Raw genomic sequence first — 14,010 nt, forward strand, 5'->3', positions numbered from 1 at the left:
TCCCACAGCGCAGATTCATCAATTCATGTTTTGATAAGGAAAAGAAAGCCCCATCATCCAAGAAATGCAAATTTAAAGTCTATTCCATGTCAGCCACAGTCTGTCCCCGAACAATTACAGGACATGGGTTTTAATACATTAAATTTAGCTCTCTTAAATGTTAGGTCTTTGGCAGGCAAATCGTTCTTAATTAATGATTTTATTCAAAAGCACCATCTGGATTTTATGTTTTTAACTGAAACTTGGTTGGGGCAAGACAATAGTGCAGCAGTTCTTATTGAGTCTACTCCTCCTAACTTTGGTTTCATGAGTGAAGCAAGATTGCACAAGAAAGGAGGAGGAGTCGCCATCTTGTTTAAGGACTGCCTCCAGTGCACAGAACTCTTTAACATCCTAGATAGCTTTGGGCTTTCACAGCATGTAACAGACTCAACACATAACAAGGGACACATACTGGATCTAGTTATTTCCAAAGGTCTGAACATCTTTGAGGTTGTGGTTGAGGCAGCTCCTGTTGATGACCTTGTAAACAGTTTCAGTTCCAAAGTTATGACTGTTATTGATTCAATTGCCCCAATCAGAACGAAAGTTCTGTCAGGAAGGAAAAAGTCACCTTGGAGAAATGCCACACTGGTTAAAGCTCAAAAAAGAGTCTGCAGACAGGCAGAACGCAGATGGAGAAAAACTAAACTCCAGGTTCATTATAACGTTTACAAAGAGAGCCTACATAACTACAACCAGGAACTGAAAAATGCAAGACAATCCTATTTTTCAGAGATCATTGATAGGAACAGCAACAATGCTCGGACATTGTTCTCTGTTATAAACAGACTAACAAACCCAGGAGTGTCAGTCACCTTAACTGCTGTCTAAAAAGTCATGCAACGACTTTGCATCTTTTTTCACAGATAAAGTGTTAAAAATAAGACAAACAGTCTGTAGCTCTAGCCCTGCAAAACCATAATGTCACTTGTGCCTTCTCATCCACCAGTTAAGCTGGCACATTTTAACCTTCTAGATACTACAGCACTGACAGAAACTGTTAAACAGTTAAAACCCACAACATGCTCACTTGACAATCTGCGTACACATTTTCTTAAAAACGTTTTTAACTGCATATCGTCAGATGTGTTGCAGATAGATTAGAGTTAACAATTCTCTTCAGTCAGGGCAGTTTCCCCATGCCCTGAAAACTGCAGTAATCAAACCTCTGCTCAAAAAATCAAATCTGGATGCTTCAGCAATAAATAACTACAGGCCAATATCTGACCTTCCTTTTCTGGGAAAGACAACACAAATGTGCAAAACAATCTTTTAAATGAATTTCAGTCTGGATTTTGAGCACACCACAGCACTGAGACTGCACTTATAAAGGTCTTAAATGACATACATCAGAATAATGATGCATCACAAGTCTCCGTCTTAGTACTGCTGGACCTTAGTGCTGCATTTGATACAGTTGATCACAACATACTGCTTGACAGGCTGGAGCAGTGGGCGGGATTTACTGGCACTGTGTTAAACTGGTTCAAATCTTACTTACATGATAGGGACTACTTTGTGTCAATTGGTAACTATGAGTCTGACCGAACTAAAATCACATGCAGGGTTCCTCAAGGGTCCATTCTTGGACCACTTCTGTTCAACATCTACATGCTGCCCCTAGCTCAGATCATAGAACAGCACAATATCTCCTACCACACCTATGCAGACGACACACAGCTTTATATATCAGTGTCATCACATGACTACAGTCCCTTACACTCACTAAGTGTACTCAACAAATCAATGAGTGGATGAGCCAGAACTTTCTCCAGCTCAATGCTGACAAAACAGAGATGATTGTTTTTGGCCCCAAAAATGAAAGAGCTAAGATCAGTGCTTACCTTATCTCCATGTCACTGAAGGTCACAAACCAAGCGAGAAATCTCGGTGTAATACTTGACTCAGACCTGAATTTTAGCACCCATGTAAAAGCCATTACTAAGTCTGCCTATTACCACCTGAAAAACATTGCTAGGATCGAGGGCTTTCTGTCCAAACAAGACACTGAAAAACTTATTAATGCATTTATTTTCAGTAGGCTAGATTATTGTAACGGCATCCTCACAGGTCTTAGAAAAATCCGTCAGGCAGCTGCAGCTGGTCCAAAATGCTGCTGCTAGAGTTCTGAGTAACACCAGGAAAATGGACCACATCACACCGGTCCTCAAATCACTGCACTGGCTTCCTGTGAGTCAAAGGATACATTTCAAAACTTTACTCCTGGTCTACAAAGCACTAAATGGTCTTGGACCAAAATACATCCTGGACTTATTGGTTCCCTATGAACCATCCAGACGCTTGAGATCATCAGGGACAGGCCTACTGTGTGTACCCAGGGTTAGAACCAAACAGAGTGAAGCAGGATTCGGTTATTCTGCCCCTCACCTGTGGAACAGCCTTCCTGAACACCTGAGGTCTGCTCAGACAGTCACTTCATTTAAGTCAGGCCTGAAAACACATTTGTTTACTGCAGCGTTCTCCTAATTTCTTGACTGCACTCTTCTCATTTAATCATCCTGATTTTATTTGATGTTTTTTATGATTTTATTCTTTTTATGATTTTAATTTCCTTCTTAATTTAATGTTTTAAAATGTTTTTATTCTGTGATTTTATCTTATGTAAAGCACTCTGAATTGTGTATGAATGGTGCTATATAAACAAAGCTTGCCTTGCCTTGCCTATGTGTATTATATTTATTACCCTGAATTATATTGATATATATGTATATTATATTTATATATATGTATATTATATATATACTGCATGTGTTTTCAGTCTTCTCAGGATGAAGCTTCGTGGTAAGCTAGTAAAGCAGCATCTGTCCAATGTGCCAGCGCATTTTAAAACAAAAGAAATCAGATTCTCTAATAGTGATAATCACATTTAGTGTGAGCCGTACAGGAGGCTCAAGAATCAAGTATTTCTTCGCCTATTATTAGTAAACAGCAGCTTGACAGTGATTGAAAACTTCATTATAAATAAACATCTCTAGTGTCGTGCACAGATCTGTTTTATTTCTTAATCCTCTCCACTTCGTTGGCCGCCTCTTCGTCCTGCTTGTTCTTAGACTTCACCTTTTCGTTCTGCAGCAGGATGTGCTCCGCAAACTCTCCCAGTCCTCCTGCGTGGAGGCAGGGGTACTTGGCAGCATTGACGGCCACCGAGGTAGCGTCTGCAGGGGCTGCGCTCATCCCGGCTTTTTTCAGACATCCCACATCTGCTTTCTCGTTACCTGAAGGCAGAAGAGGCGAAGGTGTTTATTGTTGATTTGAGCGGATTTAATTCAGACTGATGGACAAAAAAATCTGCTCTTACCCATGTAGGCTACATGCTTCCAGTCCAGGTCCTTCTGCTTCAAAAACTCCTCTAAATCAACCGCTGGATTCTCTCCCACCTGCACCACCTGGCAGCCCCTGTTCTTGGCCAGTTTCTCCGCCACCAGCTGGGTCACTCTGTCCGTGCTGGAGGTCAGCAGCACCACCTGGTGAACCACAGCAGAGGGTAGGTGTAGGTGTGTGGTTACACTGTAGTCCAACAGTTCAGGAGAAAACCTCACCTCCACCTTCTCCCCCTGCAGCATGGAAATGCCTGTTGTATCCATGTTATTAAAGGACACCATCTCCTCTCCAGAGACAGACATGAAGATTCTTCCATCTGTTAAACATCCAGAGACCTGACAAAACATCAGACGGATCACCTCCACTTCGCCGAAGTAGCCGTACCTGCAGGAAGGAGCGCAGCCAGGAGGGAGGAGAAGTAAGCAGCCCGTTTATCAAAAACACCTAAAGCTGGATGAAATGTCCCACCTGAGGACTCTCTGTTCTGCCACAGGCCAGTCGATGTCCACGTCTATGTCCATGCTGTACTCTGGCTGCATCTCATAGTAGGCCACTTTTCCACCCTGAATGCATGCAAACAAACAAAAGAGAATGAAGGAGCAGCTTTGGTCACATGTGAGGCACACAATCGACGGTCTGAGACGCGTGATCGTCGGTCTGAGAAACGTGATCGTCGGTCTGAGACAGTCTGAGACAGAGAAGTAAAAGGAGCCGTTCTCAACAAGCTCTCCTTCCCAGTCTTGGCGGCGCGGACGGTGTGCCGGGTCCAGATTTAGCGGCTTTGTGTAGCATCTGGCTAGGTGGAAGCAGGACACATTAAAGATAAACATCAGTGTGTGGTGTCACCACACAGATTCAAATCATTTTATGAAGATGGCATTAGCTCTGGATTTCAAGTCCACCGATGATGCCCTGAGGAAAGTGTGTGTGATTATGACATTAAACAGCAGAGCATGTTAATCTAAACTGAAGGAAAGTGTGTGTGTGTGTGTGTGTGTGTGCGCTACCACCTCTGCCGACTTACATCTTTTCTTGACCTCCTGCCAGCGAAAATGGTGCCTCCTACACACAGCGAAGACGGAGTCGTAGCCGTCCTTGGTGATCATCTCCAGGGCCTCCGTGATGTGCTTCGGGTGAAGACAGGGAGAGGTGGCCTGGATGTTACAGACCACATCCACCTCTGACGAAACACACAGAACAGGTCTTTAGAAAAAGAGGGACTCGGCCTCACGTCAGCTGTTGTGCAGGGTGTTCCTGCAGGAAGTGGGTCGGGCTCTGTCTAACCCGGGTGGAGGCTGATGAACTCCTGGATGGTTTCCAGAGATGTCGAGGAGTCTTTGGAGACTTTAGGACTCCTCCGGTGCACCTGGGCACCCAGTGATTTTGCCACTTTCTCAATCTTATCATGGTCTGTCGAAATCCACACACTGAGGACACAGGAGAGGAAACACCATAAACATACTGTCTAAACAGCCTGCAGCGGATCCAGAGTCCTGCCAGGATCCAGAAAGACGGATCAGATCTCTCCTGGTTTAGCTTCTCCTCACAGTGTGCAGTAGTTTATACATTATATGTTTGTGTATAGATGCTACCTGGTGAACAGTTTGGTGTCCTGGGCGGCTCTCAGCACCCATCCTATCAGCGGCACTCCGGCTAACAGTTGTTGTTGATGTTTTTAAGCGGAATGCCTTTGCTTCCGCCACGAGCCAGGATCAACGCAGCCACGTTCTTCGGCTCCTCCCCATGTCCGCTCGGGCGGGTCACGGCGGTTCGCATACAGTGATGGTCCGTCCGAAGCAGCCGGTCCGCTGCTGGACATCTATCTGCATCGACTGCTGCTTTGTTACGGACCAAATGTGACCCTGTCGTGGCGTTTTCTGGATCACGTGACAGATTCACGTGTTCACATGCGATAACAACGTTGACGTAACGGGTGATGTTGCTGCAGCAGGACAAATAACAACACGGTGCACAGTGTAAAATACTACAAACATAGGACAAGTAATAACAAATAAGCTAGAGTTAAAAAGAGAAGAAGAAGACGAAGAAGAAGAAGAAAGAAAAGAAGGAAACAAAAGTCAGCTGTTGAGCACGGCATTACCGATAACGTCTTTCCAACCCTTTTGTGCTTTACTTTTCAATTAACAACCAATATAAGCGAGCTTTCAAATATATATATCATCAATGAAATACATGTAATAACAAGCATGTTGATTTAACACAGTGGTCTTCTCATCATCTGAGTTTCAAAAAGTTGTTGGACCATGAACCAAAGTCTGCCTAATGCAGATAATACTGTAACACTAACTTACAAAAAAAATGCATGTATGCCTGTTCATATAATGCACCACTGTGTCCTGACGGTCCATCACATGTATTTTATCCTTGCTGATCAGAATAGGAGCAGGTGGCTATGTGCACTGGCTAGGCGAGGCTGAAGCTAGCAGGCCAACAGGAGCTAACCTGGCCTCATTATAATATGGGTTAATGCTGAAAACAACTCTAACTCTCTGTGTCTTTGTTGGGAATCTCCTCATGTCCATTGTGTGTGGGGAGGGAGCAGAAAAGGCAAACAACGTGTCGTCAGACAAATAAAACCATCTACTGTAACTGAAAGTAAACAGCAGCTTCCTCCCAACTTTTCTAAGTTGATTTAACATCAGCCTAACCTCACCTGGGGCCATGTAACAAACAGTAAGGCTTCAGCATGAGCTGGACTTTGTGGGATGACACTGATGTTACCTCCTCCAGCTTCGACCAGCACCGACGGTTCTCTTTGCGGTGTTTTACGCTCGCTCGAAGAAAGCCACTGGCTTTGTTAGCTCCGTTACTATAGTAACGGTATTGCAGCGCTGTGGTAACCAGGAAAACATGGAGTGGATTTCAGCGGTGAGGTTATTCTCTTACGAGCAATCGAAACAGTGTTAGGTGGAGTTTCCTACTCAGTAAATGTGGGGGGCGGGGCATTTTAAAAAGTGGGGGGGGGGGGGGGGCACGTCCCCCTCTGATATAATGGTAGCTACGCCTATGTGTGCTGCTCTGCACTGTGCGGGAGTGTGTTTCAACATACAACCAGCACACACTCAAAGTAGACCTGGACACACACACAGAGGACAGAGGAGTGAGCACTAAACACACAGACCAGTTCACATCATCAACACCCTCCGCCACACATCGATTCTGTGTGTTTTTTTCGCCAATGCGATTTTATAATATAGCTATCTTTCCATTCATTCGACTCCGCGCAACTCTCTCTCTCTCTCCCTCCCGTCCGCGTTCACACACACGTACACACATAAGCGCACATGCATGCGCACACACCGAGAACAGCTGATCCGCCCGCTCCTCCTTTCAATGCACAATGTCTGACGCCTGTAGACTGTTTAAGGAAAACCCGGACTGGCGGATATGTTCACAGAGAAGGCGGCCAACGTTATTGATAATGGAACATCGCGCACCCTAACTCAGCACAGACAGAGCTGGTAACGCAGCAAACCATTAGGTGACTTAAGGCAGCGGTCCCCAACCTTTTTTGCACCACGGACCGGTATCATGTAAAACAATATTTTTACGGACCGGCACAGAAAAAAATATAAAATATAAATATATAAAAAATATATAAAATAAAAACCGAGACCAGCATCTGGGCAGGTGCTTAAAGGCACAGGCGGATGAATCTGATCGATTTATAAATGAAACAGCTTTCAGACTCAGATAATGAATAATATATTTTTTGCTCAGTCTTTCTGTGCGGCCCGGTACCAAATGACCCACGGACCGGTACCGGTCCCCGGCCCGGTGGTTGGGGACCACTGACTTAAGGTGAAACGCGGTTATCGTTGAGATAAACTACGTCATATGCCCATAGTCACACATGAATAATAACACCAAAAGCTGTTTTATGAATCAGTTAGTTGCCTTGTTGTAACTTTAGTAGTTCCATATATCTGATTATAGTATTTATGCTATTAATGTATTTACGTGGTTATATCACATTATTTATTTTAACCTTTATTTGACCAGAAAATGTCATTTTACAAAACAAGAGGCGGACACATGAGGTCAGTGTTGAGTTCATATAGTGAAATAAAAACCTTCAGCTTCAGATGTTTTTGTAATCCATTCCTTATGACACAGAATCTAAAGATTAGAACTAAACTAGGCACAAATTAAAGTAAGAACTTTCATTTCAATTTGGTGAGTCACTCAGGAAACATGAAAAAGGACAGGTCTGTCTGAGCAAACTCATTCTACTGGCCTGTAATGTATGGAGTTGAGATGGGGGAAGGTCCAGGCAGGGTTCAAGTAAGCATGTATTTATTCGTCTTATCACTCAGAACTAACTGAGAGAATTAAGATTTAACTGAATCGATTCAAAATGCTTCATATTTAACCTTTATAATCCCCAATGACTGACTCGCCGACCGATGTGACACCGAGATGCCACCACACATTGGTCTGTGGTAAACACTGCTTACAGTGATGAAACAAGAGCATATTTATAAAGGTAGATAATGTGCCAGTGATCTCCAATTCAATTCATATTATTATTTATGAAACAAATGTGGCCCTTTGCTTTTCTAATGTGGCCCTCGCAAAAAAATAATTGCCCACCCCTGCTCTACAGGAACTAATACACACATTATTCTGTAATTGCTGTTGAACAGATTGTCCACAAGGTGACACTAATGCCTTTTACATATTTACAGTTCAAGTGTGATTTATGTCATTTGTTATTTATTTGTTGATTTAATTGTTTTCATTACGTTTTGTATATTGTTTGTTGTTGTTTATTAGACACCCTCTTCATGAGACTGGCAGCTCAGGGTTAGTGTTCATGTGAGGAAACCCACCAATGTATGTTCTGATGGAGAGGGAGCAACGAGCGTCCTTCTCCCTCTCCATCATGTCGGAGTACTGGGGGGCTCCAGGAGCAGGGCAGGAGCGGGAAGCAGGGAGCGACACGATGGACAGGGAGAGGGACGCTCCACTCCCCTGCGCTCCTGGAGCCCCCCGGTACTCCGGCACGTTCCCCAGAGAGGGACACTCATTGCTGCACGGGGAGGTTGCTCTCTGGCCGGGCAGCCCGCTCCCATGCGCTCCGTCCTTGAATTCTAATAGGGCTTCTATACTACAACTAATAATAACATTTCGTGTGCACGTTATACATAATTCGTTGCCACAATTTGTTTCTTTTTGACCATGTCACAGAGGGGCTCCGTAGTTTTGGAGAACATCACTTGTACAGACGCTCTCTGATAGCAGGTTGTATGCAGAAGCATGTTTAGTCTCGTAGTGAATTGTGTCGAAGTGCTGAACCGGTGTTTTGCACCTTCAGAGCCCTCTGCGTAGCTGGAACCAACAACCAAGCCCTGCAGCACCGCATGATGCACCAAGATGCAGACAGAGAGAGAGTGATCATGTTCTGCTCAGAGAATCATGATGCAAACATTACACAATGAGTTAAAAACAAGAATTGCCTGTTGATTTTGTATGATTTACTCTTGGCTGGCGGGCCAAAAATAACACATTTTAAGATAGAAGCCATAGAAAATCCGACCGGGCCGTAGTTTGGACACCCCTGATCTATATTATCCAAATTCTACTACTACATACACAAAACCAGCTTCTATTTCTATGGTAACAATGTTACTTATCAACTAATCACAATGATTGGGTGGACATACCAGAATCAACTGCTGTCTCTTGTTGTCAAGCATGCTCAGGTAGAGGGTGATAAACTCCGAATAGGGAGTGGTGTAATACAGCTGGTCCTGTTCTGAATAGTGGCTCTTAACCATGTCGGTGACACTGAGATGTATCGCCACACACAAAGCAGACAAGTTCTGCTTTAGGTCTCTTCATTGCCAAAGTCCACATTCTGGAAATGGGACTGAGAGAGTGCAGCTTCTCTCGAGGCTGTGCCAAGAGAGAAGGTGGACTTGTTTTGAACGTGAGCCTTTTACACTCAGAAAGATAGTCACACAAATACTATGGTAAATGAACCTTATTATAGCATGTTTTCAGCCCTTTAACTCTGCCATCCAGACTTGAAATCCATATTTCCCAAACTGTGAGGCATGGAGTTGCATCTTGGACCAGTTTCTTTGCTCATAGCCATCTTTGTTCACAGCAGAAATTGGAATTATATGAGCTCTTTCACAGGCTGCTTCTGCTTCCTGGATAGCAGACTCCACCTCATCTTCTCCGTATCTGGACCAGAGGTTGTGTTGGACTGCCTTTTTTGACTTCTTCCAGTCTGGCCTCGCAATCCTTCATTGTCCTCTCCAGATCTGCCTGCAGCTGTGTGCTCAGTTTAGCTTCTTCGCCCTCCTCTTCAGCTTCCGCAATATCTGCCAATAGGCCAGTCCAAGCACATAAATACCTATTATAGTTGATAGCTGTTTGGGATTTTGTGAGCAAAGGTTTGCTAGTTGTGGTGTGTTTGCTGCGTTGATTGCAGAGGCAGAACACCTGGCCAGTGTTCTGAATGAAGTATTTAGCTCCACCTGATCCTGCACTGCAGTCTCTTCTCTTCTCCTGCACTCACCACCTGCCTGTGTGCTATGCCGTCTCAGTGTTCGTTTTAGTTGTTTTGCTTTGATCAAATAAATTAATTGCTTTATTTAATTTATTAGCGCGTGTCCGATTTGTGTTGTGATTAGAACGAGCAGGTCATAACAAATTGGGGGCTTGTCCAATTGGTTGTGGTAAGGTGAATTTTGCTGTCTTTAGGACGTTTTTTCATGCGTCCTTTTTCCAGTTTACTGGCAGTGTTGCAGGTCCAGTGTAGGGAATTTGGTTGATTGCAGTGGTAAATGCTCTAGGAGACACGCAGAGTTTATTGTGCTGTGTTTGTATTTTTTTTTAAGGCGGCTGTGGGGGCCAGAGAGAGATATGTGTGGCTGTGTGTGTAGCGGCTGGGGCCTGTCGGTGTGGTCCTCCGGTTAGGCTCAGAGGTGCTTCCCCTTCAATAAAAATTGTATTTTCTTTGGTTGTACTTTCTCTCTTTGTGTCCGTTGTTAGGTGATCAAATGGATGACTTGGTTAAAACATTTATTGTTGCACCTAGTGAGAAATTATTGGTTCGGTGCACAAAGGAGCAGCTGATTAAAATTGCCGAACATTTTGAGGTGGTAGTTGTTGATTAAAAAAATTGAAGGAGACAATAAACGCTACAGTTAAAACTGCTCTAGTAAATTTGGGAATAATGGAAGGTGATGGTGAAGCCTCACTATATGGTTTTACAGGCGATCCTCCGCCTGTTGTGGTGGGTCCTGCTGTGGTGTCGTTTGAACAGCAGAAAGAATTATTGATGCTGCGTATGAAGCTGGAGCAGGAGAAGGAGCTGGCAGTGACAAAGGTGTGGCAAGGCATTGAGTTAGAAAAGGTGCTGTCGGTCAAAAAAATGAAACATGAGTTGGAGCAGGCAAAGCTGGATTTTAGAGAGGCAGAAGTTGTCTTTGGTGAGGGACGGTAAGCTTGATGCTAAGCTGTTGCGCCTGGAGGGTTATTCTGGGGTACCGGTAGTGCAAAGGGATTTAAGTGATTTGAAGTTGGTCCCAAAGTTTAATGAGAAGTCAATATCAGATATTTTCACAGACGCCTTCTCCAGTTCCTCCTCTACAGCTTTTCTCTCTCGCAGGGACCTTTCAATCTGTGACTCTTTATCTGCACCACTCCTGGACAGTCAAATTTACACTTTGCATTGTTCCCATGCTGCACTGATGCTGGCAGAGTCCAAACATGATGAGAGAGAGGATTCTGTGTTGGAGGCCAAGTCCCTGTCAATTCCACTGTCATTAGATATGACAGAGAAGCGACTCATGTCTGATGGCATCGGGTCGCAGGGAGATTCACCCCGTTCAAATTCTTCCTGCTCTTGGCTCAGGGAGAACTGCTCTGGCACCGAGCTGGTTCAAAACCACTTGGCGAGCTCTCACCCTGTCAATATTTTCTACATTGATCACCTGCTTAGAACAATGCCCGTTTACAACGATCACACTTGCTCTAAGTGTGTTTACTCACTGACAGTTCTCATATTTAATCTGAACTTCAGAACACAGTCACATGCACACACATCAACAGACATGAGCAATGTGATATGTAGTTGTACACATGCCCCACTCTTCTCCTGGGGAAAAACATTACTTCATCCCCAGGGAACGAAGCTGTCAGAGGTGCCTCCATGTGAGGAATCTATTCACTATCCTGCCTAGATGGATTGATGTTAGGTCGGCGCCTGCCTTGTAATTTCTCAGCATTTAATGCAGCACTGCATATAGTACAAAGAAAATATCCATTTAACACTGTGCGCTAGTATAGGGTTGAGGATACAGCACTTCTAAATCACATGAAGCTATTACAGCTTTCAAGTGTGATGATTTACACGTTGACTATACTGACAATATGAGGACAGCACTATACTGTACACTAACTGTATACTAACTGCACACATGACCTAATTACAGTTAATTTGACTGATCGATTGATTCAGACATTTTGATTTGAAATCAGCTGGATTAGGTGGGACCAGCTGGTAAACTAATTATGATGTTCAACCTGTCAAACAGTGTATTAAATATTTCAAAATAATGTTCAAAGCCACATAATTCACTTGATTGATGAGGCTCTTGTCATTGGGTACACTTTGATTTCAAAATAATTTCCCTGTATAAGTGTCGCACAATCAAAAGAGACCTTGTGGGAAAATCACTTAGCTACTCTTTGGGCTTTTTTTTGGTCAAGAGCAGAAATAAATTGTTCGAAATTCAACAACCACACATCTATAGTATTCAGTAAGCCTAGAAAAATGTTCTTAGTATTTTAGGTTGGATGTTTCCTTCATTTTAGACAGCTTCAGCTGTGAGTTAGGTGCTTTTTTCAAGCTCAGCATAAATCATTTCAGCTGACTGTTATTAACAACTTCCTCTAGACCTCCCACAGCATCCAGAGCCACTCACAGATATCCAGATCCTCTATCCACAGGTGGAAGCTCATCTCTGGGTTAGGAAGGGGGCAATCACACAGTGATCCACCAGACAATGGCACTTAAGTACACGTGGAGGAAGAGAAAGAGGAAGAAACCAAAAGTGTCGCAATGAAACTTTAATACAAAGCGAGTTTTATTTGACTCACCTTTCCTGAAAGGGATAGTGCACACTTTTTAGTCTCTGCTCGGCAGTGAGCATCCTCTCGTACATTAGACCTGTGGATCAAACCTACAGTATGTGGTTGCTAACATTCATATATGACAGCCAGGAGAACAGCTCATTCAACATCAAAGCTATGATATATTTTTATTGTATACTGGCACATTGCTTCACTGCTTGTTTTCTCAAGCAGGCGTTGTCGAGTGAGAAATCAGCTCAACTGGTCAGACTTGCTCCTAAGCTCTGTTGTATAAGCAGCTGTCAGCCTGTAAATTGGCCTCATTGATACTTAGGCTTGTTAGGTATTGTCTACATTTGTATTCTTTAAATCCTGGCTCTCTGGTTAACACTACTTTTAAAGAATTACAAAGCCTGCGTGTGTGTTTGCTGAAGTGGATTTAGGTATAGTGTCAACTAGTGACACTATAACTTAACATGGGCAGACTTCTGTAAAAGCTGTCCTCAAAAACAAACGATCGTCTCACGCAGCAAACCCAGAAAAAAATACGTCTATATTTGTGTGTTTGTTGGATAACTACCACACACAATGTGTATCATTAGTGCATACATACAAACAAACAAAAGTAACGATACACATTGCAATTTCTTCTGGGGTGTCTATGCATGGTGCCACCTGCTCTTATTTTGAAAGGTGCATCTGGCTCAGCAGTGTAATCAAACATAGCTTTTAACTAGCCCTAAATGTGACGATGTTGGCCAGCATGTAACAGCATGTTCAGCGTCCTCAGTTGTGTGGAAAATGAATATACTGTGAAGCCAAATTTAAAGAGATGGTCACATCTTGAACCAATGGAGGTTTTTAACAGGGTCAATAGAGACCATACATAGCATCTGCTAATTAGACTCTTATCAACTTGGTTAATGTGTTGTTACATGTTGTCACTGTTTGTGTTTTCCTGCTTGATTTTCATTAACTTGTGTTTGATAGGCTGACGAAGCAGGGCGGACGGCGTCTTCAGCACCCTGGATCTCAGATAGAGGGTCAGTTGGACTACAGCATCAAAGTTATGTGATACATGAATGAAGTGTGACATCATCATTTATCTGTGTTACAGAATAATGGCTCCCCTAATTGCAGAGTATGATCGGCATATGGATGAAATGAATGAACAGCTGCAGAGATACCAGGTGGAAAAAAATATTTAAACACTGATCAAATGTTCAAACGTATTATGTTTGTAAATTATGTTGTAGTAAGTTTTATATTACATTATGAAAAAGCTGTAGGCTTATACTGTGCAAGTACATTTTATGACTGTAAAACATGGTAAAAGTGTTACAAACTTAAAGACTCAAATGTGGCCCTGAGTTTTGAATATCTCTTCATCTTCAGACCTCCTGTTTTGCAGGTGATTTAAAATGCACCACTAAAGCTAATTAACAGGCAGTGTTCATGTGCTTATTTAAATGAAAGCAGGCACAGATGACAGACGTCAAAGTGAAGCTAGAGCGA

The 14,010-nt window shown here is 43.3% G+C and overlaps 1 pseudogene; it reads right to left on the reverse strand.

Moving 5' to 3' along the window:
• Window positions 1–3,057: 3,057 nt before the first annotated feature.
• LOC114445988 (N-acylneuraminate cytidylyltransferase-like) lies at window positions 3,058–5,275 on the reverse strand (annotated as a pseudogene).
• Between the last annotated feature and the right edge of the window lie 8,735 nt (window positions 5,276–14,010).

Source organism: Parambassis ranga, chromosome 1 (assembly GCF_900634625.1).
Source record: "Parambassis ranga chromosome 1, fParRan2.1, whole genome shotgun sequence".
Taxonomy (NCBI): Eukaryota; Metazoa; Chordata; class Actinopteri; family Ambassidae; genus Parambassis; species Parambassis ranga.